General features: G+C 46.1%; 1 protein-coding gene and 1 long non-coding RNA gene across 5 annotated transcripts in view; one reads left to right on the forward strand and one right to left on the reverse strand.

The window, feature by feature from the left end:
* The window catches only part of TBC1D24 (TBC1 domain family member 24), a 661,683-nt gene that overhangs the window by 91,333 nt on the left and 551,846 nt on the right, over nt 1–18,504 (forward strand). The gene's annotated exons all lie outside the window — the stretch shown is intronic.
* Nucleotides 7,257–13,278, reverse strand: LOC146789815 (uncharacterized). The gene is made up of 3 exons (XR_014969869.1): nt 13,001–13,278; nt 12,496–12,598; nt 7,257–7,512 (listed from the first exon to the last, which is right to left on the reverse strand). It is a non-coding gene; the product is annotated as an uncharacterized LOC146789815 (long non-coding RNA).

Genomic DNA, 18,504 nt, shown 5'->3' on the forward strand with positions numbered 1-18,504 from the left:
GCCCCAACGCCCCCACGGTCCCAGCCGGCTCCCCGCGTCCTTCGGGAGCCGGCATTGCTTTTCCACTTGGGGAGGTGCTGACATGCAGCTCCCCGTGTGGAAACCAATATCGTTTGGATTTTGAAAGAGAGAGCAGGTTTCCCTCCTCTCTCTTTCTTATGGATACATCTTCCAGTGGATTCCTCACCTTGTGAATATCCCCTGCGCCAGCAGCAGTCGGAAACTTTTGTAGCAGTCCACGCCGATGAGGTCGAAGACTACGTCACAGAGACATGGCTCCGTTCGCGAGTCCGCTTACGTCACCGGCTCACGTCACCGGCTCCATAAGAAGACCTCGTCGGCGTGATGACATCAGTTCCCTTTTTTCCGCGCCGTCGACGCAAACGGATTTCGGGAATCTCTATCTGTAGCTTCACTGTTACTTTGTTTTTTCTACTGGTTCTCTTTGTCTTCTTCTGTGAAAATATCGACAAAGAAGTCAGGATTCGAACCCTGTCGTGAATGTGGGAAGCATATGTCCATTACGGATCCACACGACGACTGCGTATGGTGCCTGTCTTCGGACCATGATGTAGAGGGATGTTCTTGCTGCCGCAAGATGGGTTCAAAGGCTCTCAAGGAGAGGGAAGCAAAGCTCTTCATCGCGAGGATGAAGAAAGAGGAGAGGCTGGAGAAAGTCGAGAACGAGGTCAAGATCGAGGTCGAGATCGGCGTCGAAGTCGACATCGGAGCATGCTTCCAAATCCAGGAAGCACAAAAAGAAGATGAGGCATTCCTCTCGGCGTCACTCGGATAAGAGTACGGAACCGAGATTGAAGTCGCCCACTCAACGCTGTAAGGACTTTGTATCTCCCTCACCCGTTCCGGATTCACCTGTTGGCCCGTCTTCACCTGTGGCTTCACCGGAACATTCTCCGGCTCCATCTCCGACGCGGCTCCATCTCCGACGCCGGTCCCATCTTCGGCTCTGGCTTCGTCCCCGGCTCAGGTTTAGGAGCTTCCAGTTCCGGGTGAGCCTTCGGCCCCGCAGATTCCACCGTCTGTGCTGGTTGGCCCGAGTCCGGTGATGCCTGAACAGAATCCGGCGTTCCCTGGACCAGGTCAGGACCCCACGCATTATCTTAATGCAATGTACGGGGTATTCTCCAGAGCCATGTACCCCTCTGGTGCACCTATGGGTCCTATGGCCTTCAGGTTGGGGGTTCCTCACGCCTATCCTCAGGCCCCCTTCATGCCATTTTTTCCGGCGACGCCATCTTGGTATCTACCGGCACCGAGTCCGTCGACGCCGCTCCCTTCTTCACCGGCGCCAACTCGACCTCGTTCTACGCCGGCTGCTCCTGTGGATCCACGTTCGACGCCGGCACCGGCGCCGTCTGATTCGCTCACGGCGCCGCCGACGCCGGTTGTAAGAATCAGGTCTAGGAGGGAGGCTCAGAGAGTGTTGGATGAGCAAAGATACCTAATAGAGGAGGTAGAAGAAGGGAAGCTCATGGAGTCAGATGATGTTTTTGAGGAGTTGAAGGAGGCTAGTGGCCTGGACTTGTCTCCTGAATGGGAGATTACTCCTCCTTCTGATGCACCTTCAAAGGATGTGGCACCATACCATGCGGTCATAAGCAAAGCGGCTGAACTTTTAGATCTGCAGTTGCCTTCAGCTGAATTCAAGACGAACATTTTAACAGAGGTGCTGCACTCTCCCACTACTGTTTCTGAGCCTTTACTTCCCTTTAACGAAGCCATCATAGAGCCAGTGATGGAGGTGTGGCGTAAGCCCTTTTCTGCTCCGACAGTTTTGAAAACCATTGCCAGGAGGTATAGGGCAGCTCCGGGGGACCCAGAATTTTTAACTTCTCACCCGTCTCCTGAGTCTGGTGGTTCAGGCGGCATGTTCAAGGAAATCTACAGGTTCGTTTCCCCAGGTCCCGAGCGACAGGGAGGCTAAAAGACTGGATCAGTCGGCCAAGAAGGTCTTTTCTTCGGCCAGCATGGCCCTTAAATCTACGAATGCCACTTGCCTCTTGGGACGCTATATTCATGCGCTCATGGATTCAGCGAAGCAGCTAGCCCCAAAACTATCAGAGGAGGATAGGGTTGGTTTTAATGAGGCCTTTTCGGATGCCCAGGTGGCAGCGCGTCCGGTTATACAGAGTGGATTGGACACAGCTAACTTGGTAGCAAGAGTCATGGGATCTTCTGTTGCCACTAGGAGGAGCGCGTGGCTTAAGTCATCGGAGTTTTCCCCTGATGTTCAATCAACGGTGTTGGACTTGCCTTTTGATGGCTCCGGACTCTTTGGCAAGAAGGCGGATACTGCACTTGAACGTTTTAAAGAAAGTAAGGCTACGGCTAAATCTTTGGGCCTTCAATCCCAGTCAAGGGGATTGTTCAAGGGGTACAGGAGTTTCGGAAGGGCAACCTTTCGTACTTACAGGCAGCAACAGAAGCAACAGCAGCAGAGCACTCTGTATAAGGGGTACAGAGGCAGAATCAGGGGTCGCACTCGTGGCCGGCAGCTCTCCTCCTGCTCCTCCTCCTCCTCTTCCTCAGCCCCTCCCACCACCGCAAAGCAGCCCTAGATCCACCATTCTGGATCATGTTGGTCCTGTGGGGGGCCGGCTTACCCATTTTCTACAAGATTGGAAATTGGTTACTACAGACCTTTGGGTTCTAGATCTTGTAGAAAATGGGTATGCCCTTCCGTTTCGGGAATTTCCTCCTTGCCAAGGGGCTTGCTCAGAGAACCACCGTCTTCTCCTACAGGAGGAAGTCCTAAAGTTACTAGAGAAAGGTGTGATAGAGGTGGTTCCAGAGCAGGAGTGGGGTGAGGGATGCTACTCCCGGTATTTTCTGATTCCGAAAAAGGACGGCAGATTGCGTCCGATATTGGACCTCAGGATCTTGAATCTTTATCTAAAGCAAGAAAAGTTCAAGATGCTCACCCTTGCACAGGTTCTTCAAGCGCTGAATCAGGAGGACTGGATGGTGTCGATCGACTTGCAGGATGCGTATTTTCACATCCCCATCCTGAAGTCGCACAGGAAGTATCTCCGGTTTACGGTAGGGTCGCAGCATTATCAGTTTGCGGTCCTTCCGTTTGGTCTTACGACTGCACCTAGAGTCTTCACGAAGGTGATGGCGGTGGTGGCAGCCCATCTCAGAAGGTCGGGGATTTCAGTTTTCCCCTATCTGGACGACTGGCTGATCAAAGCGGAGTCGCCAGAGAAGGTGCTTCATCATCTGCAGGATACAACTCCGCTGTTATACAAATTGGGTTTCTCGATAAACGTGCCCAAATCTCACCTGGTGCCCTCTCAGCGCAACCTGTTCATAGGGGCGGTACTGGACACTACTGTGTCGGGCATTCCCACCTCCACAGAGGATTCTCGACATACAGGAATTGATTCCTTTATTTTACAATGGAGCGGTCGTTCCAGTCCTGAAGGTCCTTCGCCTGCTCGGTCTATTTGCTTCCTCCATTCTGTTGGTCAACCATGCACGCTGGCACATGAGGGCGCTCCAGTGGTGCCTCCGCAGGCAGTGGTATCAGCACAAAGGGGATCTCAGGGAGTCTGTGAGGATCTCCAGAGAAGCTGCGGCGGGTCTGTCTTGGTGGAGCGTGGTGGGCAATTTGTCTCAAGGAAAGCCCTTCCATCTTCCTCCATCGGTGGCCACAGTAATAACGGATGCATCCACTTTAGGGTGGGGTGCTCATCTGGGGGATCTGGAGATCAAGGGTCTTTGGTCTCCAGAGGAAAGGTTGCTTCACATCAACCTTCTGGAGTTACGGGCTATACGTTTGGCGCTCAAGGCCTTCCTCCCTTCCCTTCGCAGTCCGTCGGTTCAAGTCCTGACGGACAACACTACCGCGATGTGGTATGTCAACAAGCAGGGAGGAGTGGGTTCGCATTGTCTCTGCAGAGAGGCCCTGCGTCTCTGGTCCTGAGCTCAGGATCATCAGATTTGTCTGATGGCAAATCATCTGGTCGGGGTTCTGAACGTACGTGCAGACAGTCTCAGTCGGCAGTTCTCCGCCGACCACGAGTGGAGGCTTCATCCGGAGGTGGTTCGTCACGTCTTTCGGATGTGAGGAACTCCTCGGGGGGACCTGTTTGCCACTCATGAGAACGCTCACTGCCCGTCATTCTGCATTCTCCAGTATCCGTTGCAGGGAGCTTTGGGGGACGCGTTTCAGTTGAGATGGGATGGGACTTGCATCTCTTTTACGCGTTTCCTCCCATACCCTTGATTCCTCGGGTTCTGAGGAAAATTCGCCAAGACTGGGCCCAAGTCATATTGATCGCCCCGGATTGGCCAAGAAGGGTGTGGTATACAGATCTTCTCCACCTCTCCTCGTGCCCTCCGCTCCGTCTCCCTCTGAGGGCAGATGTCCTCTCGCAGTCGGAGGGGCAGGTTCTACACCCCCACCTCCTCCGGGAGTGGGGACTGCTGTGGGAATCTATTCACAAGGTGATTTTCTCCCTGAGTGGGCTACCAAGAAGTGGGGGGCAGCAACATCCAGAACAAAGGAGACCGCTGATCGGAACAATTGCGTGGTCATTTCCCAAGTAACGAAGCCGTTGGTGAGACCTGCGAGGGAGGAACCGGCTGGTGTGGTTTGCCGTGAGTGTGCCCCTAATATGCTTGGGCAATTTGTTGGACACTATAAACTCGGCAGTCCTGCCGTGGGGGGCAGCAACATCCAGAACAAAGGAGACCGCTGATCGGAACAATTTCGAACTAGTATGCGGTACGGCGATCCGGGATATAACAAGACCATGAAAACTTCTTGGTAGCCCACTCAGGGAGAAAATTAACCTAATAGGAACAGTTTCGCAGGACCTACTTAAGGTGAAATATGCTCTGACAACTACATATCCCATAATGCAGAGCGCGCATTACGCGCGTCCTACTAAAGGCGGAGTCTGCAGAGAGTACCCTGTGACTGTTTGAATGGCGACCTCTGAAGAAGAAGCAACAGGCTTTGAAACGCGTCAGGTCCATTAAAGAAGTTTAACTAAAGAAGCTTTGCGTGGTCATTTCCCAAGTAACGAAGCCGTTGGTGAGACCTGCGAGGGAGGAACCGGCTGGTGTGGTTTGCCGTGAGTGCGCCCCTAATATGCTTGGGCAATTTGTTGGACACTATAAACTCGGCAGTCCTGCCGTGGGGGGCAGCAACATCCAGAACAAAGGAGACCGCTGATCGGAACAATTTCGAACTAGTATGCGGTACGGCGATCCGGGATATAACAAGACCATGAAAACTTCTTGGTAGCCCACTCAGGGAGAAAATTAACCTAATAGGAACAGTTTCGCAGGACCTACTTAAGGTGAAATATGCTCTGACAACTACATATCCCATAATGCAGAGCGCGCATTACGCGCGTCCTACTAAAGGCGGAGTCTGCAGAGAGTACCCTGTGACTGTTTGAATGGCGACCTCTGAAGAAGAAGCAACAGGCTTTGAAACGCGTCAGGTCCATTAAAGAAGTTTAACTAAAGAAGCTTTGCGTGGTCATTTCCCAAGTAACGAAGCCGTTGGTGAGACCTGCGAGGGAGGAACCGGCTGGTGTGGTTTGCCGTGAGTGCGCCCCTAATATGCTTGGGCAATTTGTTGGACACTATAAACTCGGCAGTCCTGCCGTGGGGGGCAGCAACATCCAGAACAAAGGAGACCGCTGATCGGAACAATTTCGAACTAGTATGCGGTACGGCGATCCGGGATATAACAAGACCATGAAAACTTCTTGGTAGCCCACTCAGGGAGAAAATTAACCTAATAGGAACAGTTTCGCAGGACCTACTTAAGGTGAAATATGCTCTGACAACTACATATCCCATAATGCAGAGCGCGCATTACGCGCGTCCTACTAAAGGCGGAGTCTGCACAGAGTACCCTGTGACTGTTTGAATGGCGACCTCTGAAGAAGAAGCAACAGGCTTTGAAACGCGTCAGGTCCATTAAAGAAGTTTAACTAAAGAAGCTTTGCGTGGTCATTTCCCAAGTAACGAAGCCGTTGGTGAGACCTGCGAGGGAGGAACCGGCTGGTGTGGTTTGCCGTGAGTGCGCCCCTAATATGCTTGGGCAATTTGTTGGACACTATAAACTCGGCAGTCCTGCCGTGGGGGGCAGCAACATCCAGAACAAAGGAGACCGCTGATCGGAACAATTTCGAACTAGTATGCGGTACGGCGATCCGGGATATAACAAGACCATGAAAACTTCTTGGTAGCCCACTCAGGGAGAAAATTAACCTAATAGGGACAGTTTCGCAGGACCTACTTAAGGTGAAATATGCTCTGACAACTACATATCCCATAATGCAGAGCGCGCATTACGCGCGTCCTACTAAAGGCGGAGTCTGCACAGAGTACCCTGTGACTGTTTGAATGGCGACCTCTGAAGAAGAAGCAACAGGCTTTGAAACGCGTCAGGTCCATTAAAGAAGTTTAACTAAAGAAGCTTTGCGTGGTCATTTCCCAAGTAACGAAGCCGTTGGTGAGACCTGCGAGGGAGGAACCGGCTGGTGTGGTTTGCCGTGAGTGCGCCCCTAATATGCTTGGGCAATTTGTTGGACAATATATATATATATATATATATATATATATATATCACTCCAGCTCGTGTCACCTCGTGATAGCTTGCGCATGAAGAACGAGTGCAGACCTCCAATGGTGCCAAATTATTTTATTTTTATTTTAGTCCTCTGCCATAACGCGTTTCGGCCGTTCAAGCGGCCTTGATCACATGACGACGGTCAGCTGGTCTGTCCCGCTATTTAAAGTGCCAGTGCATAAAATTCATGAACATAGTAAAAATACTATAGTAATAGTACTATAGTTTGTAACAAACCTATTCTCTTGAATTCTTGTGCATGTTATTAATAGACATTCTATGCATTTCCTACATTTTTAGACATAAAATATGTCCGCATTAAATAATATAAATATAATTTACTGGAAATGTACAATCCATGCTCAATGCTGATAAAACCACTCAAGATTGCGGCCTAAATGCCAAGTTTGACCCTCTTTATCCAGTTCATGAGTATTGAATAAAGTGAATGAACAAATGTTAAGCGTGCTCCATAGCTGTGAAAGAAATACTAACATATACTTCACAAAACCAATAATGAAAGTGCAAATTATATATATATATATATATATATATATATATATATATATATATATATATATATATATATATATATATATATACAAAGAAAAAATAAATTTTGTATCATAGCCATATTAAATCCATTATACCTAGTTCTATAAGTCGTCTACTTTTCTTGGGGTTGATTCCATACTCATATGTTCTGCATACATCATAGGTCTTGTGTTTAGGAAATACTCCACAGCTCTCAATCCATCCTGGTTTCGAATGCAGGTATAAAGGGAGCATACATCCAATGTAATTAATAGTAAATCTTTATCCCAAGCCAACTCCTTGATTTTGTTTAAAAAGTCGCTTGTGTCCTGGATGTATGACTTTAATTTCTTCACATGGACCTGCAAAAAATAATCAATAAACATATAAATATAAATGCATGTAAACATATAAATATACATATATGCATACATATGCATGGTATGTACATGAAAGTTTGAAAAACTCTAATACAAGCAAAGCTAAAAAGCCACCTAATTACAAACAGAATTGCTTTAACTTAAACGAGGGCGAGACCTATTGCATTTTCAATGCTTGTTTACTTTGATTCCATCAAGAAGGCATTCAGATGTGTCACACATTTTCCATAAACTCTGAATGGTAGCACTCTAGTTGCTCATTAGATCACTGTAGTAAAGCTACTGCTCACCAGGGAAGTCTGCTGCTGGTATTCAAAGTGCATGTTTCAGTCTGCGTGTCAGAATTTTTTAATGAAATAGAAGAGGATTTGAGAAGTCACTCAAAATGTGCCCTAATTTTTCTTTCTGCAGCACTAATCATACATTCTATGGCAAAATGAACCCCCTCATTTTGTTCCTTTTTAAATTAAATATTTTAAGAGTTACCACTTTATTCCAATCAAGATGGCTTCAGGTGTGCCATACGTTTATCATAAGTAGGAGTTTTAGCGCTCTAGTTGTTCTTTGGAACACTCTGGGAAGCTGCAGTAGAACACAAAGGAATCAACTGACAGTCTCTGCCCTTGTTGGATGTACATGTTTTACTGAGAATGTCAGACTTCATTCTCACATGACTAAGAAAGATAATGTGAATTTACAGAAAATATACTCTCAGTTTAGCTTATAGATCACCTTCCAAACCTCTGTGGGAGAAGCATGAGAAAATAGTTTTCTCTCAAACATGATTCATGATATCCCAGCAGAAGGCTTTTTCACATGGTAAAATCACCTTAGAACATACCACAATTCCTAAAATGAGTATGGTACCATCATCAAATGATGTATAATGTAACTAAAGTCGTAAAACCTTCTATTAACTGCAATGCTTTTTAATGAGGTGCTATCATGTATATTGGTCCCAAGATGGCTGCCAACACTTCTTGGATGAAGTGCTGACAGCCAATCCGATCTCACGATGAGATGTGTGATTAGGCTCCGCCCAGATATATATGTGATTTTACTTTTGATTTTCTCCGGAACTACTGAACGGATTTACACCATTTAAGCAAAAGGCACGACTCTGAAACAAGGTCTACCTTTCTGCCAAATTTGGTGTAATTCCATTCAGCAGTTCGGGCTGTAGCTGCGTCAACAGGTCCTATGGGAAATTGCATGGGGAAATAGCATTTTGGGACCCCCCTTTTTTCTCAGCCCCCGCTTGACGAATCCCCACGAAACTTTCAGGATAGGAGCGGACCGGAGCTGGCCAAAAGTCTGGAAAATTTTGGGAAGATTCGTCAACCGGCGCCATACTTATTGGGAATAGAATGTTGCGGATTTCCTATGGAAAATAGGTCCTAACTATAACTACCTAGGTAATATATATAATAGTAGTGCGTAGTGTCCCCAGTGAAAACGGAACCATTAAAGCTAGAGACATATTTGTGACATATGTAAAAGGTTTCTACAATCTCTTAAAAACGACCATCAATGAATCCACAATAGGAGCAGTCTCTGTATGGAATAATCGGAGCTAGAAAGAATGGTTAGCTTTAGTAACAGACTATAGATTATAGTACTATTCCACGGGAACCATTGTTTCTGTTATATATTACTTACCCTGGTTCCTAGTGAGTAGGGTGTCCCTTGTTCTTGTTTTCGAGATAATCTGTATAAGGCTGTAATGTGTCCAGAGTTTGTCAGCATGCCTTATTTTGGCCTCCGAGAAAACAATCATGCATCTAACAAAACTTGAGTCCTTCACTGTTTACCCAGTTTTAAGAGATTTTTTTTCTAAAGTTGTTTTATTGATGGTCTGCCTATCCTTCCAATCTTTCTTTGCGCTGCACTATCCCATTACGCATCTGCTTGCACTCGTTTCCCCTCTCCTCTGGCACTTCTCTAAGTTTCCAACATCTACAAGCTTAAATGGGGTATCTGACACTTTATTTACTTAGAACCAGGGTGTGGAACTCTTTATTACTTTCTTTCAGACTTTTATAAAAAGACAATTTCTTTTTGCCCTTGATATTAGGATTTGGTCCTGTTGGCCATCATTCTTATTCCGCTTCTCTGATCCGAAACTCAACCCCAAGAAATCTTCAGAGAGGCAATGTTGAGCTATATAAATGTTGGTATAGTATCGTCCACCATTGATTTTAGTCTTTCTTTGTCACATCCACAACCCTCTCATTCCACCACGCAGCAATTCTTGACCACCAGCCGTTCCAAACCCTTTCATAAAACCATTAACACAGATCATTACAATACATTGCAATACAATCATAAACAACCACCTGTATGAACCCAACTGCCACCTAGTGGTAGACTAACAAACTTGTCTTTGTCACAAATCAATTAGATCCATTGATGACCTAGTCTTCAAAATATCCCTAAAAAACTGAGGAAAAGAAAGACTAATGGGTCACCCTAGACTACTGTTAGAACTTGATATTTACAGATCTTCTTAATGCACATCAACCTTGGAGTACATAGCTACATGCTCTCCATCATCTACAGCACATCTGTAATTGTAGCTGTCCTCCTGGTCTCAATACAACCTTCTTAGGGGAGTTTCTCAATCTCTTCCCCTTCAGGCGAAAGCCAACAAAATCCTGATTGTGGGAGATTTTGTTCTGTGAAAATCTCACCTCAAACCTGCTGCTTCCGTGAACGAGAGCAGCAGGCCCTCCGCTTCAGTTTGAAGGGGAGTGGCTAATAGAATTCCGCAGATCAATTTCAAGCTCATGGTGACCTATAGCCTCAATACATCAGATCTCTGAAAGCACAGATCAGGTCAGACCTCTTTCATGTCCACCAATCTGACCAATTTAGAATACAAACCCACCCCATATAACAAGGGTGCTATTCTCCTGTCCCAACCAGGCGTGTAATTTAAGCAATGAGGAGTTAATTTTAACCACGTAGTAGGTTGACTCTATCTTCTCTGACTGAACACATTTTAAATCCTTGCTGGCAGACCTACACCAAAACTTGACATCCAACCTCCGTGAGCTTGCTTGTACTAACAATTAGAAAACCCAAAACAGTCAGCAAGATATTAAACTGAAACATAGCTGAGTTGAATGAGGTAATGGTAAACTGGTGCAACAAAAGTGTTAATCTGGGGTTGGAGAAGATCAAATTTGATACAAGATGCATAGGAAACATCTATATAAAGCACAGAAGAGCCTAAAAGATTGTCTACACTAAATGCCTCCTTTTGGCACTAACTGAAATCTTTTGTATTTATCACGAGCTGACCAACTTGGATGCCCTGAAATCTAACACCTAGCAATATTTCTAAGACCTCCACGATTTTTTCAAATATCTGAAACAATGTCAAAATCTCACAAGAATATTCTCCCTACTACCATTGTTATCTGGATACTGTTGTTGCAGTTGGCTTTAACTTCATTTCAGCTGGAGGAGACTACTGAGATAGTCGGTCTAACCAAAGAAGGGCCTGGTCCTCCTATGAACCTCTGCACATCCTCATGCTTCAGAGAACTTTTTCCTTCCGTCACAGTGGATTCATCAAATGTGATCAGTTATGCCTTATATACTGAGGATTTTCCTGGTCCTTTGAAATATGCTATAACTACTTTTCTCCTGGAAATAAAGACATTTGCGTATTTGAAGACATTGGCCAACTACCAGCCCATCTCCAACATACACTTCCTTATCAAAATCATAGGAATTGAAGCGACAAGACCGGTGCAAAAATATGTGGAACTCCACCATCTTCTCCACAACATCTAGTCTGGTTTCAGACCTGCTAGGGGAATGGAATAAACCTCAGCCAGAATATGTCCTGAGTTCATTCTCTCCATGGACGAAAACAAATACAGCCTTTTTCTTCTCATATATCTTTAAAAGGCTCATGACACTGTAGACAATACCAATCTTCTTTAAATACTGAAACTGTGTGCTGACATTACTGGACACACTATCACAAATACAGTTTTTTCTCATCAGCACCAGTCAAAAAGCCATGATAGTCTGTAAAATTATGTATTTGTTAAGATGCATATGCCTTACCTCAGGCATCATCTATATCGTGAATACAGCACTACATCTGCATACATTCCATTCTTAATCAACACCATGCTGGCTACTAAACTTACGCAGACAGTACGAAAATCCTCTTCCGGACTGACTGCATGTCTGACAGCCATACGAACATTCTCTTCTGCTTGAACCATGCCATCTCTGGATGAAGAGCTTGAGTGGTGCTAAAACCCTACTCATGCGAGCCCAGATCACCACGTTTCGAGTGGGGACCAGGTTATGATAAGAGAGCCACCCATGCAGATTATCCTTACTCTGAGAGCTGGATACTGGCACCTTTAATTACTCCTTTTATAAAATCCTAATTCCTCCCCAAAGTGTCCACTGGCTGGAGTTGTGAAGAACTCGTGTCTTTTTTTTCATGGAATTCCTACTGTAGCATTATCTGTACTGCTCTCACCAAGAAATGTATCCCAAAACTACAACAGTTACAGCATCAAGCAGACTGGCTGCCTGAATTTGTGCAAAGATAACTACATGAAACCAGCATTGAATGCTCTCCACTAAGGCTCAAAGGGAACTGCATATCTTCAGAAAACATTTGTTCCGCGTCTGTTCATCTGGTGAATTGATGCAACCAAGATCAGGATAAAATATAGGGACGGGTCCTTTGAAGTCCAAAGACTAAGAATGTGGAACACCCTTAACTACGTCATAGATCTGAGCAGGTACATGTGGGTTAGGATACCCTTGAAGGCTGAACTGTACTTATACGTGCCTTCAACACAGACACAATAAAAGAACACCATTCTTCTACCATCATCTGATCAGACTCTATCTCTCCCTGCTACCACCTTTACTACATGCCTGTATTATTGATGCTAGTGCTCTCTCCCTTCCTCCATCCCTACCCACCTCAGTTGACTGGAATAGGGAACATCAGCCTCCACCTCCTCCTGTGTGTTTGACCAGGAGCCAGCAGTTGAAGAATACTCTACAATTCTTCCCGATTTCAAGCCTGTTGAGAAAGTAGAAGAAGCCATGTTCAGTCAGCAAAACGACATTACAACCAAAACTACTCCAGTATGTTAACGTGGAAAGGATATAAATTGAGGTGGGATAGCTGTACTTGGCACTACAACAAAGCAACTTGACACCACGCATTGCTCTGCGTTATTTAATGCACGTGCCATCTACTAAATGTTTTAAGCATCTTAATAAGATTGTAGTCTGCATCCATTGTAACCACTGATAATAGTTGTTTTTTTCCGGTTAACAAATATACAATAACTTGTGTTTATGTAGCTTTTGCTACATCATATTTGCTGCATGTACGCAGCTCGTCCTTTAATTTAGATGCAGATTATACCCCGCACGTGCGATATAAACATACATCGACTTCGACGCTGAGCCAACTCACTTGGGTACTGTGGTTGGTCCTGGGACCGTCGCCAGGGATGTCCTTGAGCACCGTGAAGTGTACTGTAGGGGAAGCAGCAGAGTCCCACAAGCAGCAGCAGCAGCTCCGTCGTCAGCAGCAACATTTTAGGAATCCTCCCGGCCCAAAATATCTACACTCCGTACACACTTGAACTTAGTACACACATACTCGTAATAAACATGAACACACTGAACATCGAAACTTTACGCATCATAGTACAAACCATCGGAATAAACATGAAAAACCGTGAAGAGCAACACATAGTCATACACACAAACTCGTAATAAACATGAACACACTGAACATCCACACTCCGTACTCACGCATGTGTAGTACACACCATCGGAATAAACATGAAAAACTGTGAATATTAACACACAGTAAACACTTGCACTTAGTACATACACACCCTCTCTCTCTTAATCCACACTATACACATAGTACAAACCATCGGAATAAACATGTCACCAGGGCTGTAAGTGGAAGCTTTTTCAATATTATATAAAAGCCATGGTTGCTGCTTATTTATCTTATGCAACTAACAACCATTGACAAAGCCAATAGTACTAACTTGTTGTAGGTATCATGTTTCTTATTGTATCATATACTTGGATGCAATGACAGAAGCAGCTAAATAGAAGCCGGGCGGCACACTATGCAGAACACCGATTTTTAGTTTACCTGTGTTAAGCCACACTCTTAAGTATATTGGCCACGCCCCTTTATGAATTTTTTCATCCCACTTAAAGGCCCGTGTGTGTGTATGTATGTACGTGTATATATGTGTGTGTGTGTGTGTATGTATGTATGTATGTATATATATATATATATATATATATATATATACATACACACACGCACACACACACCCCTCCCCCCGCCACCACCATGAAAACACTGAACATCCACACTTAGTACACACGCTTGCATAGTAGTAGGACAAACCATCGGAATGAACATAAACACTCCATGTTAACTATAATTCAGCAGTTGCCTGTTCCAGTTGTTACTACTTTCATTGGTAGGATGCTGATGGAATTAGCGTATAATATTTTGGGTTGGGAGGATCCTGAGTAGTGGATGAGGTAAATAAATTAAGGGTCCCGGTATTTCGGGATTTTAAAGTCCGTTTCAGGACTGTTTTCATTTCCGTTTTTATGGTTCATTCACTCACCTTCGTCCCTTTGTCCCTCACCCACGATCTCTAATTCTTTTGAGGCCCACACCCCCGTGGTGAGCTGGCCTCTGTGTCTCCAGCCCCCAATAGTGATCCTTCCTGTTAAACGTCCTTGCGAGAAATGCTGCAGCTCCCGCCGCGTTACAAGCCTTTCATAGAAGGACGCGTCACAATGGAAACCTTTCCACATGTCACCATGACATCACGAACCTGTGGGCGATTCCATGTGTTTCTGCGCTGTAGGTTCAAGCACTGTAAGGCATGGGTAAATAGAACCGGTCTCTTGGTGGGATATGCCATTACTTTACTAACTCGGATCCAGCCGTGAACCTATAAAAAAGACCCGTTTCTACCTCACATTCTACATCAAAAATGTTCTGTTTCTCGCTGATGCGGTGGCGGACTCCCCTATGCAGGCTCCCGTATCTTCATAAACCCTGGGACTCAGTGACATCAAACTGAAGCGCCTATGACATTCGTTACCAATGTTCCTTTCACAGACTTCTGATTCTAGCGCTACTGTGTAATGACTTATGGAACAAATAAATGGTTCACTAGGGAGAGGGGGGCGGGAGAGACAAATGGAAGGTCAACTGTATTGATCGAAGTCCATCAAAATACCACATCGAGATAGAATGCAAAAATATTTTTTTTTATCAAAAAACAAATATTTTTTTTTATCAAAAAACAAAAGCAAGTCATATCGACATGTAGTCACAGCACTCAATATGTGCATAGAACGTAACGACGCAAGTAATTGAAACAAGGGGCGGAAAGATCCAATACTCTGAATGGTGGTTTAAAACCAAGCAATGGACCTTGATATCCCCTTATGGTGGGCAGGGGACTTTAATTACGTACTGAAGGGGGTCCCTGGATAGACCACCCCCAGAGACCGCGCAAAGCTGTGACGGGTGCACTTTGACAGATCATGGAGCATATAGGCTGCAAAGATGTGTGGTGAGCCTTGAACCTGTGCGCCAAAGAGTTTTCCTGTGTCCAGTCGTCTGGCTCGATTTCAAATCTCCAAGGCTCTGACCACTTGTATACGGGATGCGCAATATGAGCAGGTGCTTCTCAAATCGCTCCTCTTGTTCTTACGTACACTAGAGAGTTGTGGCTAGCTAGGATTCCCGCCTGGCATGTGGCTCCGGAGACATTTGGTGAGCCTGCTTTGCGACAGGAGATAGGGGAGGTTATAAACACCTACATGGACACTAACTGGAAGTCGACAGAGCATAGGGGGATGGAGTGGAAGGCCCTGAAGGTGGTCTTGAGGGGAGCCTGCCTGGGAACCATCTATGGGATCCATAAGCACTTAAAAATAATCTGTTAAGATTGGATGCACGGTTGACAGGCCTATAGAGGGCGGACAGTGACATAGCACAGACCTCCTAGCAGCCCAACGAGAAGTGAGTGAGACTTTGGATGCTTGTCATAGATTTGGCCACACAGACTACAGCCATCACTTGTATGCGCAGGGGAACAAATCGGGCCACATGCTTGCATGGCTGTTGAAGTGGGAAAGAACCTCGTCCACTGTCCTCACTCTGATGCATGTGGACGGGACACAGATGGTGACCCAACAAACTATAAATGAGGCTTTTGTAAACTACTTGAGTGGGTTGTACAAATGGCGTCCGGATCTGCCGGTGGTGGCAGTACAAGAATTCTTGAAAGGCTGCGCGATACCAAGGGTCTCCCGTGTTCAGGCACAGGACTTGGATAGAGAACTTCACCTGGAGGAGCTGGCGGGGGTGATAATTGGCCTTTCTCGGAGTAAAACACTGGGAACTGATGGGCTGTCTCCAGATTTGTATTTACTGTTTAGGGGCCGACATATGGACCGAGTGCTGGAGGTTTATAATGAGGCCAGGCCAGTCAGTAAATTGCATGCTTTTATGAGGGAAACCACTATCATAATGGTGCAGAAACTGGTCCGGGACCCGGAGGCCTTGGGGTCTTATCGACCCCTGTTCATGCTTAATGTGGACACTAATATACTTGCCAAAGTTCTAGCGAACAGTCTGACCTGAGTGGTGGTGACATTGGTGCATGAGTACCAGTGTTGATTTATCTTGGGTACGAAGTACCCACATAAATGTTCTACGGCTCTGTGATGAGCTGCATTAAACTGAGGGCAGGGATGTGGAGGGGGTGCTAGTGGCCTTGGATATTATAAAGGCCTTTGATACCTTGGACTGGGTCTTTATAATGGCAGTACTGGAGAGGATGTGCTTTGGTCCACAGTTTCGCGGATGGTTTGACTTGCTATACACTGATCCAGTAGCCAGGGTGTGCTGTGGGGGCTTACTCTCTAGCAGCTGGGCAGTAGAGGGAGGAACGATACAGGTTTGTCCTTTGTCTCCGTTGTTATTTGCATCGTCTGCTGGGGTCCCAGCTGTGGGACGTGTTGGGGCAATGGGGACTTCAGCTGGGGACAACTAACCACGTGGTGTCAATGTATGCCGATGATACTCTGGTGTACCTGACGCACCCCGAGATGGCGGTTCCTCAATTAATTGTGAGATGCAGCGGTTCAGTAGGGTGTCTGGTCTCCGGATCAACCGAGAGAAATTCCTGGTGTTCCTTCTGGCCTCGCTGGTGTAACCACTGCGGAAGGACCTACCGGTCCTGCAGTTGAGGTGGGAGATGGATAGTTTTTGCTACCTGGAGATCAGAGTGGCACACACAGAACACCAGCGTCATGAGTATAATATGGGAAGGTTTGTCAAGGGGCTGCACAATTGGGTCCCTTTTTGGAATACCCTGCCGCTTTCGGTGATCTAAGGGTGGCGACCGTGGAGTTTCTTCCACAATGTCTGTATACCCTGCAGAACTCTCTGGGCTTGGTCTCGAGAGCTACCTTTCGGGAACTGGACAGATTATTGGTCTCCCTAGTGTGGGCAGCGACGCGGAGCAGAGTGCAGCTCACAGTGCTAAAGAGGGACAGGGAAGAGGGGCCCTGGGTTTACCGGATTTGGAGCTGTATTATTTGGCTGCCTAAACACCGAAAACTGGGAGACAAGGCTGTTGAGAGGATTGACCGATCGCAGATCAATGCCTGTATGTTTGATGAAGTGGGCGACGCAACTTGAGGAGACCCCGTACATAGTGAGAAAAGTAGTGAGCGCGTGGGAGACAACGGTTAAGAAGTCTTGAGACTGGCTCCATTCTCTGGGGGAAGTGCTCCACATTTGGTTGCAGCCTTTTCAGCAAATTGCTCAGTATATGTCACTACGGAGTTGAGAAGAGGAGGTATTCACTGCACCGTGTGACCTGTATCAGGGGGACATATTTATCACCTTTGCAGAGGCCAGAGAGCTGTTTGGTGTAGGAGCGGGCCTATTTTGCAATTTGCTAAGCTGGTCAATATGGCTAGGGAGGTGTGGCTGTGCTTCCTGGATAGACCTCAGGTAAGCGCCACATTGGAGGCTCTGGTGGGTTGTACCCACACAAGACATTTGACATCCTACCTTTACAATGCCCTTTAGGTGAATCGACCGACGGCGTTGCTGGCAAACAGGAGACAGTGGGGGGAGGATCTAGCGGAGTTACTGAGAGACAGGAACTGGGAAAAAAGCATGCATCTTGGTGCAACACATAGCTAGCAACGCTCGCTCTAAGCCCATTCATTTTATATATCGCACATGCATCACGCTGGAACGGATGTACACAGTATACCTACAGAGATCACCATCGTGTGTCGGGTGCAGTGCCAACAGAGCAACCTTCTTGCATATGACATGGGCGTGTGACTGTTGGAGAATTCTGGAGAGAGGTGGGGACAAACCTGGTCAGGACGACCGCTGTACCCATATACACCACAGTTCATCACTGATTGCTGGAGCTCATTCCCTGCCCAAAACACAGTAAATATTGGCAATTTATTTCTCAACTGTTCGATTAATTAAAATCATCACAGTAAAATATATACAACTATGCACCCCACCTCCATCCTCACTGATAAAAAAGTATATAATACAAGCAAATCCACGGATTAGCCTTTTTTTCCACATTTCATTCACAAGCTCTCTTTCGTCATGCCTCAATGCTATCCTAGTTAAGCCAACGATAATGATTGCACTAATCCCATTATTGCAGTCAATGTTACCAAAAAGTTATCTTTCAGCAAATGGTGCACAGAGCCCATTCTTACACTATGCTTCTGTAGCGCCCAGGGGCATTGTCCAGCTCTCGCCCGTACCCATTGTCATCGTCTCTGTTACGGTATATGCATTTATTAACAATTTCAGTGCCCCAAGGGGGAATCTTCAGATAACATTGCACTAATCCCAATTTTGCA

The sequence above is a fragment of the Triturus cristatus genome, chromosome 10 (assembly GCF_964204655.1).
Source record: "Triturus cristatus chromosome 10, aTriCri1.1, whole genome shotgun sequence".
Lineage (NCBI taxonomy): Eukaryota > Metazoa > Chordata > Amphibia > Caudata > Salamandridae > Triturus > Triturus cristatus.